This window comes from Castor canadensis, chromosome 12 (genome assembly GCF_047511655.1).
Source record: "Castor canadensis chromosome 12, mCasCan1.hap1v2, whole genome shotgun sequence".
Classification (NCBI taxonomy): Eukaryota; Metazoa; Chordata; class Mammalia; order Rodentia; family Castoridae; genus Castor; species Castor canadensis.
In genome coordinates, this window is record NC_133397.1 from 125,274,281 (window position 1) to 125,290,251 (window position 15,971).

Genomic DNA, 15,971 nt, shown 5'->3' on the forward strand with positions numbered 1-15,971 from the left:
ATCATTGATTTTCATCTTATGCTGTAAAAATTTCAGAATATAAAACTTTACTATACAAACAAAATTATTACTTCTTTGTAATTCAGATTGCTGTCACTTAGTTAAATGCTGAAATACCAAAATCCTGTTTTGAAATCACTAAGTTGCATTATGAAGAAAGACACAGTGCTTGTTTCTTAATGAATGTTTTTCCTAGTAGGTAGACTTTTGTATATGAAGCACTGTATGTTCAGTGCTCCAAATTACAAAATACTCCATAATATTCTGAAATTTAATTAATGTAACTCTACTGTAAAGTGTAAAATTATTAAGGTCATAAATTGCTCATTAGGAAATGCAATTCTCTTGCCATTTAGTTTGCTCTTTGCATTAAAGCAAAATGCCAGATGGCCACAGGAAAGCATATCAACACTGTCTAAATAGTGGTTTTATTCCTTGCATTGTTTCTCAGATTTAAACAGTGATCAATTAACATAGTGAATGCTGTTTTATTTGGAGAAAATAATTGGTTAAATCACTTTGCCTCTGTAACTTTTGCATTTAGCATATATGAAAGTAAGTGGCGTATATTCCCAAGAGAGCCAGTTTTAATGACTTCATGTGGTCACACAGGATGAGAACTCCAGAAAATGTTTGCATTTTGCAGTTTGATTTTCAGTTGGCTAAGCTTTGTGTTTTATGCTTCTAAGTTCATCCTTTTCTTACATTTCTTTTCCACTAACACACATATGTATACATAGATGGCCCAACTCTGTACTTTTGAATAACCTTGCCCATCACCCTTTACCAATCTTATCCATTCTTCCAAATACTAAATAAACTCTGGCTCTAATGTAAAGAGCTCCCCACAGCTTGAAATCCTCTCTCCTTTTGGATATCTATAGTCTTTAATCTTTGTGTCATTAATTTATTGATCGTGTAATTCCTCCTAGTAGTTCTAGTTATATATTGTAGTTCTCAAATATTTCACAATCCACTAAATTGTAAAGTTATTGAGATCATGTGCCTCTTGAGTCAATTTTTTATTCATTTAATTCCAAATTTCCTTTTAGAAAAGGTGGCAAATTCCACAGAAGTAAGCAATAAAGTCCATATACCAAATTATAAGGGAAAGTGATAAAATTTAAAATAAATGCATTTATTGTGAAAGTAAATTACTTACTATTACTTTTTGCTGATAAATGTTTGTTAATTATTTATTATTATGAGTATTTACTCTTAATTTTCCCCAGGTAATTTGTGTATGTATTTATATGTAAATAGTGATTTTTAATAACATTAAAATAAAATAACTTAATTCTGAGTAGCCTGCCATAACTTTTCAGCATTCATTCTCCTTTATTTTCTCATGACCGATATCTCAATCAATATATCTGCACTAAAAAACTATAGTATGTTGCCAGTCATTGGTTTTTAAGTTCTGTAATACAATTGAATTATTAGAAAAATTTAAAAATGAAGTTAAGTGAAACATGAGTTGAAATTTATTATTAGATTCAGAAGCTCGCAGACTTCTTTAGCAAATAGTTGTAAGATTTCCTGAATTGTCTTTGTGTGCTCATTGCTTTGGACTGGAGCCACTCCAGTTCTTTTTTTTTGGGGGGGGGTGGGTAATGTTTCCATGCACTTTGATTTTCTTTTGTTTTCTTTTATTCATATTACATACAATGTTTTCTCCCCACCCCCTCAATACCCAGCAGAAACTATTTTGCCCTTATTTCTAATTTTGTTGAAGAGAGAGTATAAGCAATAATAGGAAGGAACAAGGGTTTTTGCTGGTTGAGATAAGGATGGCTATACAGGGAGTCTTTCTCAACCACACCATCAATTGTGATGTATCACCTCAAGAGTGTCATCCTCATCAGGAGTGTGTGCTGTCTGAGCAGCCATGTCTGCCCTCCACCAGTGACAGCAGATTGGACTGGAAACAGTGGACATTTGGCCAACTGTCTGTGAACTTTGTAGCCAAGCTGGAAAGCAAGATGGACCTGGCAATAGTTGTCTGTACACTTAGATCTAATACGCACCGAAAGGATTTTCTAGGACACTCCAAGGTTTTGCCCATGCATAAGAAGAGCTGCAGAGCTTCTGAGTAATCTGTGGAAGCTGGGTTTGGGCAGGGCAGAGAAAATCATTTGTGCAGATTTGCTGAGTCATATTTAATAGTAGACCACTAAAAATTAAAGAACCATAATGCTGAAGTGCATAAAACTGCCATAGTTCCATAATTACCTCCAACTCCAACAGCCCTCAGCCCCAGGCATAAAACAGCATTTTCTTTGAATGTCCTGAGATATGGATCCCATACTTCTGGCATTGTACATATATATTCTACCTGGCATAAATGGGCTTCTAAATTATTCAAGAAACAGCTCAACCAAGTTTTAGTCCCAGGCTTTTCCCATTATATTAGATAAGTTTATTTCAGAGCCAAAAAACGCTTTTGTGAAAGTCCAGTTACTGACTTCCATATCTCTGTGATGAGATTGCAAACCAAACTGAACTGGGCTGTTGCAAAACTGTTTGCTACTAAAAATCTTCCTCCTATCTGCCTATTTATCTTGTTTCCTACTGCTTTCATTCCAACTTAATCCCCACCCCAAAGATTGGTTACACTTTCTATAATTAATTATATATAGTCTGGTTTTGTTGAAGGAGAGACCTGCTTAAAATTTATACCAAGTTACCACAATAATGGATGTGTTTCCATAGTTCACACGATCTTTGATTCGAATAACTCATCAGAACCAAACCTCACTCTTCAGTGAGCAAGATGTGTGCTGTTACCCCTAGTAACCCTGACACACTTCATGTGACAGCATCTTCTGGAATCACACCGGAAATCAAAGGTGCAGGTCTGAGACTGGGTGCATGGTGATTTTCAAAACATGTCCTATTGCTCTGATATCTTTTTTTCTCCTTTAAATGTAAGAATTCCAACTGCTTTGTATTCTTAGCTACATTAAAATAGTACATTTGCCTTGTAGTGAAAGAGTACCTTTCAGTACCAAAGTAAAAGCACAGCTTCCTTTTTTTTCTTATTCTCCAGTAAATTCTAAATTTTAAATCGCTACTAACTTAAATGGTTTGTGTCAGATGTTAACAATATGAGGCCTTTGATTAAACCAAGCTCCATGTAATCGTATTGAGCCAGTAGGTCATAGAAATAAGAGAAAATGTGTCTGAATCGCAGGAGAGAACAGAAGCTAGATGGATCTGTGAAATACTTTCTGTCATAGAATCAGCTGATTGATAGCAGTGATTGTCAGAAGGGTTCCAACATTATACCTTTTAAAAGCTGGGGATTAGTGCAACCATGGTGAAAAGCACGGTGACACTCCAGCAAAGGGAAAGGGTCAGGGCTGGAAGAGTGTGGCAGGTGTCAAAATAAAAGGTTAGGCTCTATGCCTGGGGACCCATCTGTCGGATAAAAGAATGATAGGGCAATTAATGTATTTATTTATGTTGCTCAAGACAAACCGTGTATTCCATAAAAATCATCAATTTGAACATTCCCGAGTATTTTCTAGAAAATAGAATTAATATAAAGATAAAATGTTCAAGATGAGGAACCAAGGTCTTTTAATAGAATGGGTTGTGTAGATAGCCAAATAGAAAAGTTTGGGAAATTACAGTAGTCTGTTTTGAAGAGTTAAAGCTATTAAATTCAGCATCTTGACAATATAAAGTTCAAATAAGGACATACAAAATTGCTGTTTATGCTGCAAGATAATTTCGGTAGCCCTCCTCATAAATTCAGCATGCATTGTATTTATTAAGCTAGATTTCTATAATGAAATGAAGTCTGAGAAATTTGTGAGAACATAGAAATTTAGAAAACCATGCTACAAATTCTACATTTTCTTGCCATTATTAGAGCTGTCATTTTTCACTGAGTGACTAATCCTCACTCTTCTTTATTTCTTATTTATTTAGCTTTCTCACTTCTGCTGCTTTACAATCTGTTTAAACTAGATTATGTTTTGATTCAATATTCATTAGTGATACATTTTATAGACAAATAAATTATCATAAGTTTCTAAAACATCATGTTATTTTACAAGTCAATAAATGTCTAACCAAAAATTATGAGAAAAATCAGATTTACTGCAGTCCAAAATTAAATGCAAAGACTGGGTCGTCCTGTACTTTCCCTGAGTAAAGATAAAAGGTTTTGATGATTGTTTTAATAAGTGACACTCACACATCCAGTAACAACAAAATTTAAAGAAAAAAAAGTGGTACATCAATGGTATAATGTACATCAGTGGTGTAATGTGCTGTACAGAAGGAGAAGTTAACTATAGGACATAAAAAAAATTAATAAACTATAGGAAAAAAAGCCTGTATTACTGCTTCTGCAGGTCGCAATTTCTGTGTCAGAAGATGAAGTGAAATCATTGCAAGAGCAAAGTTAATCACTTGGTTTCAGAGGGAACAGATGTATTATGTTCAATAGATTTATTTTTTTTATGTTGAGGCAGCATTGACACGTCATCACTATTTCCCAACTACTGGAAGAATAGTGGTTACAAGTGGATTAGATGATGTGTTCCCATCTAGCCTGGAACATTATAGTTCTGTCAAACTGTCTCCCAGTGGTCTTATGAAACTTGGCCTTCCATGGTACGACAAAGGAGTTGAGAAGGAAACTCCGGAAGAAGATGCAAAACACAAACTTTGTTATATGTTCCTTTCACTGGTGTAACCCATGATTTACAAATTATGTTTGGAGTTCAGTTGTAATTAACTACTCTTTAAAATTTAATTCACTCCTGCATTCATTTCCTGATCCAGAGTTCCATATTGTTTTTAGTGTTAGTTTAATTTTATTTGAAGTCTAGTCTTCTAAAATTGCCCTGTTTCCTATCTATTTATTTGCATTTGCCTGACTGTATTTAAAAACACATCAGGCAGAAAAAAAAAAAAATCCCCATTCGCCATTCTGTGTGACTCTTCAAAACCCTAGGATATGCTATGATATACAAGTAATAATTTCTACAGAAAATCAAGGTGCCACTCATTTGGCTGTGGATTCATAAAAATGATACATCAAATAAAAGGTAAGATATTTTTAACTTCTTGAAGTAAAATTAGCCATTTCACAGCATATATTCTACATTTGTATGGGAAGGAAGTATACAATGAAACTCAGAATAAGAATTGACTCGATTTCTGCTTTGATTTTTCTATAGAAGTATATGAGGACATCTTGGGGTTCTACTTACTTTGATTCAGCCATTTGGCGAAATTGTGAAAATTCTGATGGATTTTAAAACTCTTCGTTTGCTTTGGAATAATGTCAACACGCCTTGCTCTGTCAGCACAGGTATGTTGTCCTAAGTTTCTTCTTGACTGATCACATAGAAACTCACACCAAATTGCAAATTTGTTTTCTTTATTTTTTAAGTTTAACAGATGTAAGATTATTTGGGAAAATAATCTCTCATTTGTCATTCTTTCAATTCATAGTAATGACAAACAGCGTTTGTGAGTCCCTGAATTATTTTAACAGGAGGATGAAAATTCCTAGTGTAAGATGTTCTGTAAAGAGACTACCCAAATACTATTTTATTTCTTCTTGCAAAAATTGTTATTACTTTCAAGTTCCTGTCATTTTCAAGTGGAGAAGATGTGGTCCCATCACTCATCATGTTATATTTTTCATCAGCATCAAAGAATTTTGCACCTCATCTACTCCCGAGGCCCTGCCATCCTTGTGTCAAACCCTTCATGTTTCTTCTCTAGCCTATGGTTTTGGATTTTGTAAAAATAATCAACCACTCACACAACACAAGGTAAGTACATTGCTGTCCCCATTTCCAGATGAGGCAACTGTTGTGCAGAGAGAATAAATAGTAGTGATTTTTGTGTGTGTGACTAGTGGTTGCACTCAAGACCTTGCACTTGCTAGTCAGGCACTCTATCATCTGAGCCTCTTGACAAACTCTTTTCACATTGTTTATTTTTGAGATAGGGTCTCACTTTATGCCTGGGTCAGCCTGGACCGTGATCTTCCTATTTGTGCTTCTCAGTGTAGCTTGGATGACAGACACGCCAGCCACCACTGCACCCAGCCTTTGTTTGAGATGGGAGCTCATGAACTTTTTGCCTGAGCTGGCTTCGAACCATCCCTACCTCCCAAGTAGCTAGGATTACAGGCACAAGCCACTACACCTGGCTAGAGAATAAATAAGTTCTTTTTTGTGGCACTGGGGTTTGAACTCAGGGCCTCGCCTTTGCTAGGCAGACACTCTTACCACTTGAGCCACTCTACCAGCCCTTTTTTTTTTTTTTTTTTGCCATGGGTTTTTGAAATAGTGTCTTGTGAACTCATTGCCTGGGCTGGCTTCAAACCACCCGATTGCTGCCTTCTGAGTAGCTAGAATTACAGGCTTGAACCACAGGGGCCATGGCTAAAAATAATTATTAATATATGAACCTGCCTTATTTTAGTAATTTGACTTCTATACCTCTCCCTAATGCTCAAACCAGAATGTTGAAGAACCAGAGTGAAAGTACAAAAGTTGTGCCAAAAAAGAAACATAAACAAGTTTATGATAAAATGAAAAACAAAAAGAAGCAAAAAGATGCTTGGAGGACAAGCATCAGGATTGTAAAATGAAATGTGGCAGTGGGATACGAATAAGAAGCACCACTAAGAGCAACTGTGAAAGCTCAGGACAAGATGGAGCCGGGCATGGTGGTGTATACCTGTAATCCCAGTCCTCTGGAAGCACAAGGAGGAGGATCTCAAGTTTCCAGCCTGTGCTATATAGGGAGTTCAAGGCCAGCCTGAGCTACATAGTTGAGACCCTGTCTCAAAACAAGAAAACAAAGCAAAACATAAGCATGAAATGAAAATGTAATGAGAAGCACAAAGTTTTTCTGAGCCTCTAACATGACGATTTGTACCATTCTGAGAGAAAGTTTCCTGCATTAATTTCCAAACCTGTACAAAGAGGCATTTAGGTTTCAGAAATGCAAGATAATATATTTTACATGACTCCTGGTACACAGGAAACATCAATAATGTCAGCACTCTTAATTTAACTCAACCTATTATACTGAAGATCAAACAATTTCCATTTCTTAAACCTACAAAGCATTTCAATTAATTCATCATAATTTCAGAAGAAGAGGATACTTAAGTTATTTTACCAGCTATAGATGTAGTAGTTTCTTCTAAGAAGACTTAGAGTTTCCTAAAGAAGACTAACCATCAGTAATAGTTACATAGTAAATTTCTGCTCTGTGATTAGGTTAGAGAAAAGTCTCTGCTTCCTACATGACTTGTGTGTGTGTGTGTGTGTGTGTGTGAGCTTAAAGGCATCTTAAGTTTTAACCCACTCCCCCAAATTAAATTAAATCCATGGTTTCAGTTCTTCAAAACTTCTTTCGAAGTTAATGTGAGGACTGATGCTAGTACATGCCTCACTGTTGAGAAAGGTCTAATAGAATATTCTGAGCCAGAGGCCACAGTGTCTATCATGATGACAGGCAGTATTGTAACTGAAAACTTTAAAGGTAGGCTCTGCAGGAAATAAGGAATTTAAGCAAAGATTAAACAGTCTGTAAGTCACCCTGCTTAGTTGCTAAGCTAACAACTCTTTCATCTAGGTAGTATTCAGTATGGATTACTTATGCTTAAGATTCTTCTTCATTTCTGGCCTAGGTCTTTACAATATTTAAAACTAAGTTACACACACACACACACACATTTTCAATTGTTTACAAAGTGGGAAGATCATTTCATGGACATATATTTATAAAATTCATTTAGGGAATTTTGTACTATTGAAAGAAACAACTCAAGTTAAATTAAATGGTAAGCCATTTATTACTTCAAAGGCTTTGTGATGGATTGTTTGCAAAGATAAAATTAATTCCTCTTATCCCTGTATATGCTCACCTGTGCAATATACTCTTTCTCCCATCAAGAGCTAAGGTTTATTTCTCTCTCCCTTCCATCTGGGCTTTGCAAACTGACTTACTTTGGCCACTGGGCTTTCTTTACCAAGCACGATGAAGGCAGATGGTGGGCATGCATGCACACATTAGGGCTTGATGTCTTTACTGCTTGAGACAACCATATGAAGAAGCTTTGCTAGCTGCAGGCAGAAGGAGAGACCACATCTGGTGGAGATGGAGTTGAACCATCCCTGATATGGCCCTCGAGACCACACACCAGACTCATGAGTGACACCATTCCAGGTGACCTTTCCACTGACTGGATAATTAATTTGTCACCCAGAGACACATGAGATAAAATAAAATAGTTGTTTTAAACCAGTGCTTGGCAATCTATGATCACTGTACCAAATCCATACCATCAGAGGTTTTGAAAATAAAGTTTTATCGGAACACTACTTACCCATTTGTTCATGCATTGTCCGAAGCAGCTTCATACCAGTGGCAGAGTCGAATAGTTGCAACCAGGATGCGGAAAGCCTAAAACATTTCCAATCTTCCCTGTACAGAAAAATTTTACTGGCACCTGCTTTAAGCCACAAAGAGTTGGGAGATTTTGTGTGCAGCAGACTTATTTTCCAAAGGGAGCATGCTCATTTTTTACTAATACATTTCTATGCTCATGAAAAATTCTATGAATTTTTTCAGAGGCCATGATCAATAGCCAAAGCGATAGTGCTCCACTTTCATTTCTGACAAACAGTTATGCAGATTGCCAGCCATAGTTTTCTCTTTCCACATATGTGTACATGGAGCTGGACATATGGCTGTCCTCTCAAGGACTGGTATTTCTGATCCCCTGTGTTAGTTGTGACTGTTTCTGTTTCTGAAATATGAGTGGAAATAATGCATGAATTTCTCAGGCTTTCTCCATCCTCTTTGTCCTCTTCCCACTAGCTGGAACCTAAAGCAACCTGAGGTACCAATCAGATAAGTAGACTGTCCTAGAGAAAGGAGAGACAAGTGAAATCCACTTAAAGAATTTGATGAAACCGTGTCACTTAAAAGTTATGTAGAACAGAGGCTCCCTTCAACTTTAAACGCTCATCTAGGGCTGTTAATTTGTGAGAGAAATAAGTTTGAATATTCCTTAAGCTACTGAGTTATCATTGGGTGTCATTTTTACAGTAGGCTAGTCTTATCTACAAAGTTATATGATAACTTTGTGCAATAAGCTTTGATACCAAAATGACTTAGTTGGTCACACGTAGGATGTTCAGTCAAAACTTGAGGATACTTTGATAAACTTTGCCCCGATTTTCTTTTTTTTTTTATTCATATGTGCATACAATGTTTGGGTCATTTCTCGCCCTTCCCCCCACCCCCTTCCTTACTCCCCCAACCCCTTCCCTCTCCCCCCTACCCCCTTGATACCCAGCAGAAAATATTTTGCCCTTATCTCTAATTTTGTTGAAGAGAGAGTATAAGCAATAATAGGAAGGAACAAGGGTTTTTGCTGGTTGAGATAAGGATAACTATACAGGGAGTTGACTCACATTAATTTCCTGTGCGTGTGTGTTACCTTCTAGGTTAATTCTTTTTGATCTAACCTTTTCTCAAGTTCCTGGTCCCCTTCTCCTATTGGCCTCACTTGCCCCAAAGTATCTGCTTTAGTTTCTCTGCGTTGATGCCCCGATTTTCTGAGTTGGCCAGAGGCTAGTCACTTACAGTAACTTCAATTTTCTTTCCCTAGATAAAAATATACAACTCCAAAGAGGCAGAACAGGAATTTTGAACACTGAACTTTCTATTTCCTGCTTCTCCTAAGTAAGAGGGCTATAATAACTGGTGATGGCCCCAGGCATGTGTCATTTTAATCCCAAGCAATGTTTATATACCAACGGTGTGCCTTAGGGTATATAATGGCAAAATAAGCAGCAAGAGTCCTTGGCATTTGGACAACTAGGGATAGCTTTCCCTGGAAATGACACATAGATCCCATTTTGAGACCATGAGAAGAAAAGTAGACACAAGGATTGTAGTTACATTCTCCATGATGGCCGCCAGTAAGTGTCAATGGGGGGAAGTGGTTAAGCATGCAAATTTGAATATACTCCCCATGTTTCCAGAGATCGTGTTTCACTAGGTGCAGGGGGTGGGGGGTTCCCCTATAATCCCATAGAAAATACTACCCTCCCTACCTGATTCGAAGACAGTGACCTATCTGTGGGAAACCACAGCGGAAATTAAACTCAAGACCCTAAGATTTAGTTCCAGGAAAGGTTGAAATCTAGACATGCCTAACAAACTCTGGAGCAAAGACTTAACATTTCCAGATGAAAAGCTTCTGGGTTCTAAAATGTTCTTTTATGAACAATTTATTGAAAGGGGAAGAATAATTTCCCAAACACACAATGTGAAAGCAAGGTTGTCCTGTATACACACGGCTGTGAACTTGCTATTCAGCCATTGGCACCCAGTTTCAAAGCCACTTGCCATGGAAGTTGCTCACTATTTGTCCCTGTGTATATGCTCCCGTTCTCCATAATTTCTGGAACATAGCAGGTATCATGGTGGATTTAGTTATCTAATCGCCTGCCTTCTCTGCTGCACTAAATGCTCTGTAAGGAAAAAAAATTGTACCTTTCTTTTCACCATAGTATTCCCAGAGCATCTGAGTATGCCAGAATCCACAGACTACCTCACAAATATTGTGAAGAAATGAATTTTTGAGTGGGAAATAGCCGGTTGATTTTACCAGTGTAGGAAATGGGCACACACAGTAAGGAGAGCAGGTGACTTTGCCTGCAGGATGAGCTGGTGCCAAGCAGATAATGACGTAAGCAGCATAAGCCCAGAGGTGTATTAGAAGCAGAATGCTGGGCCATGTCCCTGACAGATATTTTAGTTTGGAGGAAAGATGAGAAAAATGGTATATTTTAGTATAGGCCAAGGACAGGAGATGAAAGGATTTATCCAGATCTATCTTCCCACAAGGACTGACACATAGCTCTGGGGAAGGGATTTTGAACCACTTTAGCTTTCTGATCTGTAATATAATTACTGTGGCTTTTAACTATTCTTTTGGAATGGTTAATATTCATTAAATATGAGGGTGTCACAAAGAACCGAGCTCATGTTTCAATTCCTCCAGTTATCATGGCAGTAATCTTCCCAGGGGCCGTAGTCCAGACATGAGCAAATAAAAGCACAGGTGACTTTAAAATAGATTCTAGCTCTCCACTATCATGTTAAAAATTTAAGTAGACTTATATATAGTATTTTGCCTTCTTTAAAGTGGAGCTTTGAGGAGTTGGTTGTGGTGGGATACATCTGTAATCCCAGCTACTTGGGAGGTACAGGCAGGAGGAATGCAATCAGAGGCTCACCCGGCAAAAGCAAGAGTCTGTCTGAAAAATAAACTCAAAGCACAAAAGCCTGAGGACGTGGTTCAAGTGGTAGAGCAGCTGCTTAATGAGTGAGTGCAGGACCCTGCGCTCAAATCCCAGTGCTGCCAAAAAAAATTAAACATAAAAATAGAGAAAGGGGAGGTTTGGAGAGTCTGAGTATTCCAAATGCAGGAGAAAATAAACCAGGGACAATCACACGTGCACAGAAAATTTGGAAAGACTTCATCGGCAGGCAGAAAGGGGTGAGAGCCAGCCCCAGCAAGCTGCCAGCCATGTATGTGAACTGGGAATGTTACTAAACCTCTCTCTACCTGTATCTCATTAAGAAAATTAGGATGAAATAAGATTGCTGTAAGCTTTAAAATTCTTATGAGTTTAGAGGCTTTAAAGATGTGTTTTCAGAAAAAAAAAAAAAGAAAAAAAAGCAGCAAGCACTGTGAATTTTTTTTTCAATATTCCTTTACCTATAATGAAAACAAGTCTAAAAAAAATAGACCTAATGTTTACAAGTCCATTAAATATTTACTGGTCACTCTCTTGATGACCATTTTGATACAATACATTGTGTGTATAAATCACCGCAGTCAAATTCACAAATGTACAGCAAGGAATTTTATAGCTGCTGCGGTGGCTTTGAACTTACTTGTGATCCCCCGCCTTGTTTGCCTCAGTGTTTTTACACTTGTCATTTGTCAGGAAGCCCTAGAATCTCAGCACAATATTACACATGCCTGCTAAGTACTTAGTTTACCATTATAGCTTTCTTCTTGAATTGCAAATTGTGTAATGTAGATCAGTTAACTATTCTAGGATTCCCTGTTTATTTTTAAGATGTTAGCATCCAGGTAAAAACAACAACAGCAACAAAAAAGAGTTTCTCCAAGTGGTGTGGTGATACTGAAAATAAAACGAGTATTATTTCCCTCCAGGGAAATGTAATTAAAGACAAAGGGGAAATACATAAGGAAGAATGAGATTTGTTTGTACATAAGTAATGAGGTAATGCTGTTTTCTGGCTCTATATGTTTTTCTTTTTTCTTTCTTTTTTTTTATGAATGTCAGATAAGATTTTATTTTTTTTTCCTTTTTCTTTTATTATTCATATGTGCATACAAGGCTTGGTTCATTTCTCCCCCCTGCCCCCACCCCTCCCTTACCACCCTCTATATGTTTTTCTTATTTGACTTAACTCTGTGTCCTTTTTCATAAATTGTTATTGTTTGTTGGTCTACTTAATGACATTACCATCTTCAGATTCTGCAATTTCTCCAATGAGTCACAGGATGGCTGTCTGCATAGGTGTTGTGCAGAATCGCTGTCTACTGAGGAAGCTTCTTCTTGCAGCTTCTCACGCCTGCTTCCCAAACTGATTGTGACAGTGTCAGTTACCTTCCCTGATGGCATTTCTGCCCCCACTTCCTGTGCAAATGGACACCTGATGCAGTGTCTCACTGAGACACGAGACAACCTCTTCTAGGAAGAAATGCCTTTTACCCAACCTTTGAAAAGTCTTGTGTGCCACTGGCTGAAGGTGCTGTAGCCACCTTGCATGACTGGACAGAGAAACCAACATGCTGAGGACAGGAGAAAGAATGATTGAGAAAAACCTGGGGGTTTGGTCAAGTTATCCAACTCCTTGCCATCCTGCCTGTATGAAATAATTCTTTGTGACCTATTGTTTCTTTATTGTTCAACCATCGTTAGCTAGATCTTAAGTTTCTTATAGTTAAAACAGCTACCTTTACCATTCCTTTTTTTCCAATCTAGACACAGATAAGCACAACCTTCTAGTAGATTCTGCCTGATCTACAGTGTTAAATATGACACACCAACGCTGTTCCACTTGAAATGAAAGCTGTTCTTAGATGTCATTGCTGCTCCACTGGTAATGATAGTGACAACAGCTTACAATCACCGAGCACTGACACTAACTTTACTAACATTATTTCATCTCCACTACAACCCTCTGAACTACAGCTTCTATTTTTTAAATGCAGAAAAATGTGGCAGAGAGGTAATACATAAACCTATCAAGTTTCCACAGCTAAGAAGAGAATGACATCAAGGTCTGTTGGGAACCAGCTACCATCACTACCATATGTCTCAATGCATGTGCACATTTCAGATACAGGCTGTGGATGGACCTTTGGCATAGTAGCACCTCGTCTTCCTGTTCTCTGTACTTGCTGATTATATTACAGCTCTGGACACAACTTAACTAATAATTTGGAGTGGGATATGCATCCATATGTACTGTAGCTCAACAAAAAATATTTAAATGACATCCTCTACACTGTGAAATGTTACCACAGCACCCACTGGAAGCTCCAAAATTACAGTTCCACTACCGAGCTGAATCCCTGGACATTCCTCTGCAGCCCTTCTATATTGCAAAAAGGAAAATAGATCATTAAGTTGAATCAAGATTTGTCATTTAAAAAATTGTCACTTAAAATTACTATTTTCTATAAATTACTATTTTGCTATATTATTTACTACAGTAAATAAGATGAGATAATGAAGTTTTAAAACCCATTTTTTTCTAAATGATTTTCATCAGGATCTATTGTATACTTTGCTTAGTGGAATGTTCTTTAAAATTGATTTTTAAAACTGCACCTATTATTTTATTATGTGACATTTGATGCATAAAATGATACATGCAGCTTGCAGAAAGCCAGGAACTAAGAAGACAGAGCAGTCATGGATCCTCCAGCCAGCTCGGAGGTAGAATGTCACCAAGATCACTGAGGCTGTGTCTATAACCTGCTCTCAATCCCATCCTCCTGTTCACACCAAAAGGCACCCAGTACTCTGGATGTTGGGTTAATTATTCCTGTGTTTTTAAAAGTAGTTTCTATCATAAAGGAACCTGTCTCTAGCCTTGACCTTCATAATATGTCATCATAGTCTGTGTGGTCTGCACCTTGCTTCTGTCACTCAAGTTTCCTAGGTCTGTCATGCTTTGGTACTTAGATCTGACTTGGTCATTTTCACAGCTACATAATGTTCATATGAATAACTATGTAGCAACTTTTTTCAATCATCAGTCAAAGGATGTCTGGATTGTTTCAAGGTTTTAAAGTTTGCTATTACAAATACATTTATTATGTATTTAAATTATTTCTTGCTAATGTGCCAACAATTGAAAGAAGCAGATAGAAGTGTCTCATGATTACTAGGGGTTTATCACTTTGCATTTGTTCATTTATTTACTTATTTATTTATTGTGGTGTTGGGGATCCAACCAAGGGCCTTATGGATGGTAGACAAACACTTTGCCACTGAGCTACACCCCCAGACCTTGGTTTTTGTTTTGTTTTATTTGTTTTGCTTTTGAGCAGGATTTCCCCCAAATGGCCTCTATCTTGCAACCCTCATGCATGTATCACCATGCTTGGCAACTTTGTCATTATTGTTTCCGTACTTTTGCTGCAAACCTTTTGAATGCATTTTTCATTGCATACAAGTTAAGAATTATTGAAGTTTTCTGGTGGTTTTTTAAATAATCTTGTATTTATCCATCATATTGCCTGTGTTTTTTACTGATTGTTGTCTATATTATCTGTAAATAGAACTACAGTAGCTTTTAAAATATCAGTATTGATCTGTTTTGTGTGTAAAGCAGCCAACTTTAAAAATCTCTCTTTTGCTGGTCCACACCCTACACAAGCTTCTCTAGGAAAGAGATCTTGAGACACTGATTACGTGCTATGTCTTTTCCTGGGGTGACATCCCAGACAAACAAAAGTGAAAAAGAGACTGAGGGCCAGCAGCATGTTCTGAGCTTTTTTCCTCTTTGAAATACCGAAGATACTTCACAGTTGCAATTTCAAATGGCCAGAGGGAAGAAAGGCCCTTCTGTCTCCTTTTCCTTAGGGCTGCACATGGTCCATGGAGGGCTCACTGCAGAGTTTCGGAGTTGTATTTTGGCCTCTCCAGTTAATGCTGCTGAGGTCAAAGGCTCCAGGTGTTTGGTGCAGCCAAAAGGCAGCTGCAGGGTACAGAGACTACGGTATGTGTGGTGACAGAGGCGGCAGCCAGTACCAGTGGTAGTGACCAAGGCTTCCCAACTGTGGCAGGTGTGAGTTTTTGCTGGTGCCTTTCTTCTTTTATCCCATCATCAGGGCAGCAGTGGTTGAGGTCTGGAGTTGTGGGTGTAGCAAACAAAACTCAGGGAAGGCAGGATCTGAACCCATCCTTCCTGCAACTCCAAGATCTGCTCTTGCTCAACCTTGCCACATAGAGGGTTAGCAAATCCCATTAGCAGTATGGTCAGTTAGCTGCTGTAAGGCTATAATTAAAGGATTGAGAAAGAAAACGTGGGGAGAGAGAGATACACACGCACCTGGGGAGAGGGGAGAAGAAGAAGGAGAAGGAGGAGGAGGAGAAGGAGAGGGAGGAGGAGGAGGGGGAGGAGGAGGAGGGGGAGGAGGATGAAGAAGAAGAAGAAGAAGAAAAGAGAAAGAGATAGGATGGTATTAATGCCAAGTGTATTAGAATATTTAAAACTTGTAGGAATTCAGAAATTATTTTGTCTGTAGGTTTTTCTTATTTTCCTCCTGCCCACCACCACTAACCAAGGTCAAACATTTTCTACTTACTCTGATTATATTTAACATTTATCCCTTCGTGAATACTTTTAGGGTG

General features: G+C 37.8%; 1 long non-coding RNA gene across 2 annotated transcripts in view; it reads left to right on the top strand.

The window, feature by feature from the left end:
- LOC141414960 (uncharacterized) overlaps nt 1-15,676 on the top strand; it is a 79,786-nt gene extending 64,110 nt beyond the window's left edge. The window contains exons 3-5 of one of the 2 annotated variants that reach the window (XR_012439980.1): nt 5,196-5,329; nt 5,672-5,798; nt 12,576-15,676. This is a non-coding gene — a long non-coding RNA (uncharacterized lncRNA). Of the gene's footprint in view, nt 1-5,195; nt 5,330-5,671; nt 6,277-12,575 lie in introns of those variants that run through there. The other variant, XR_012439979.1, reaches the window with a different exon arrangement.
- The last annotated feature ends 295 nt before the right edge of the window (nt 15,677-15,971 follow it).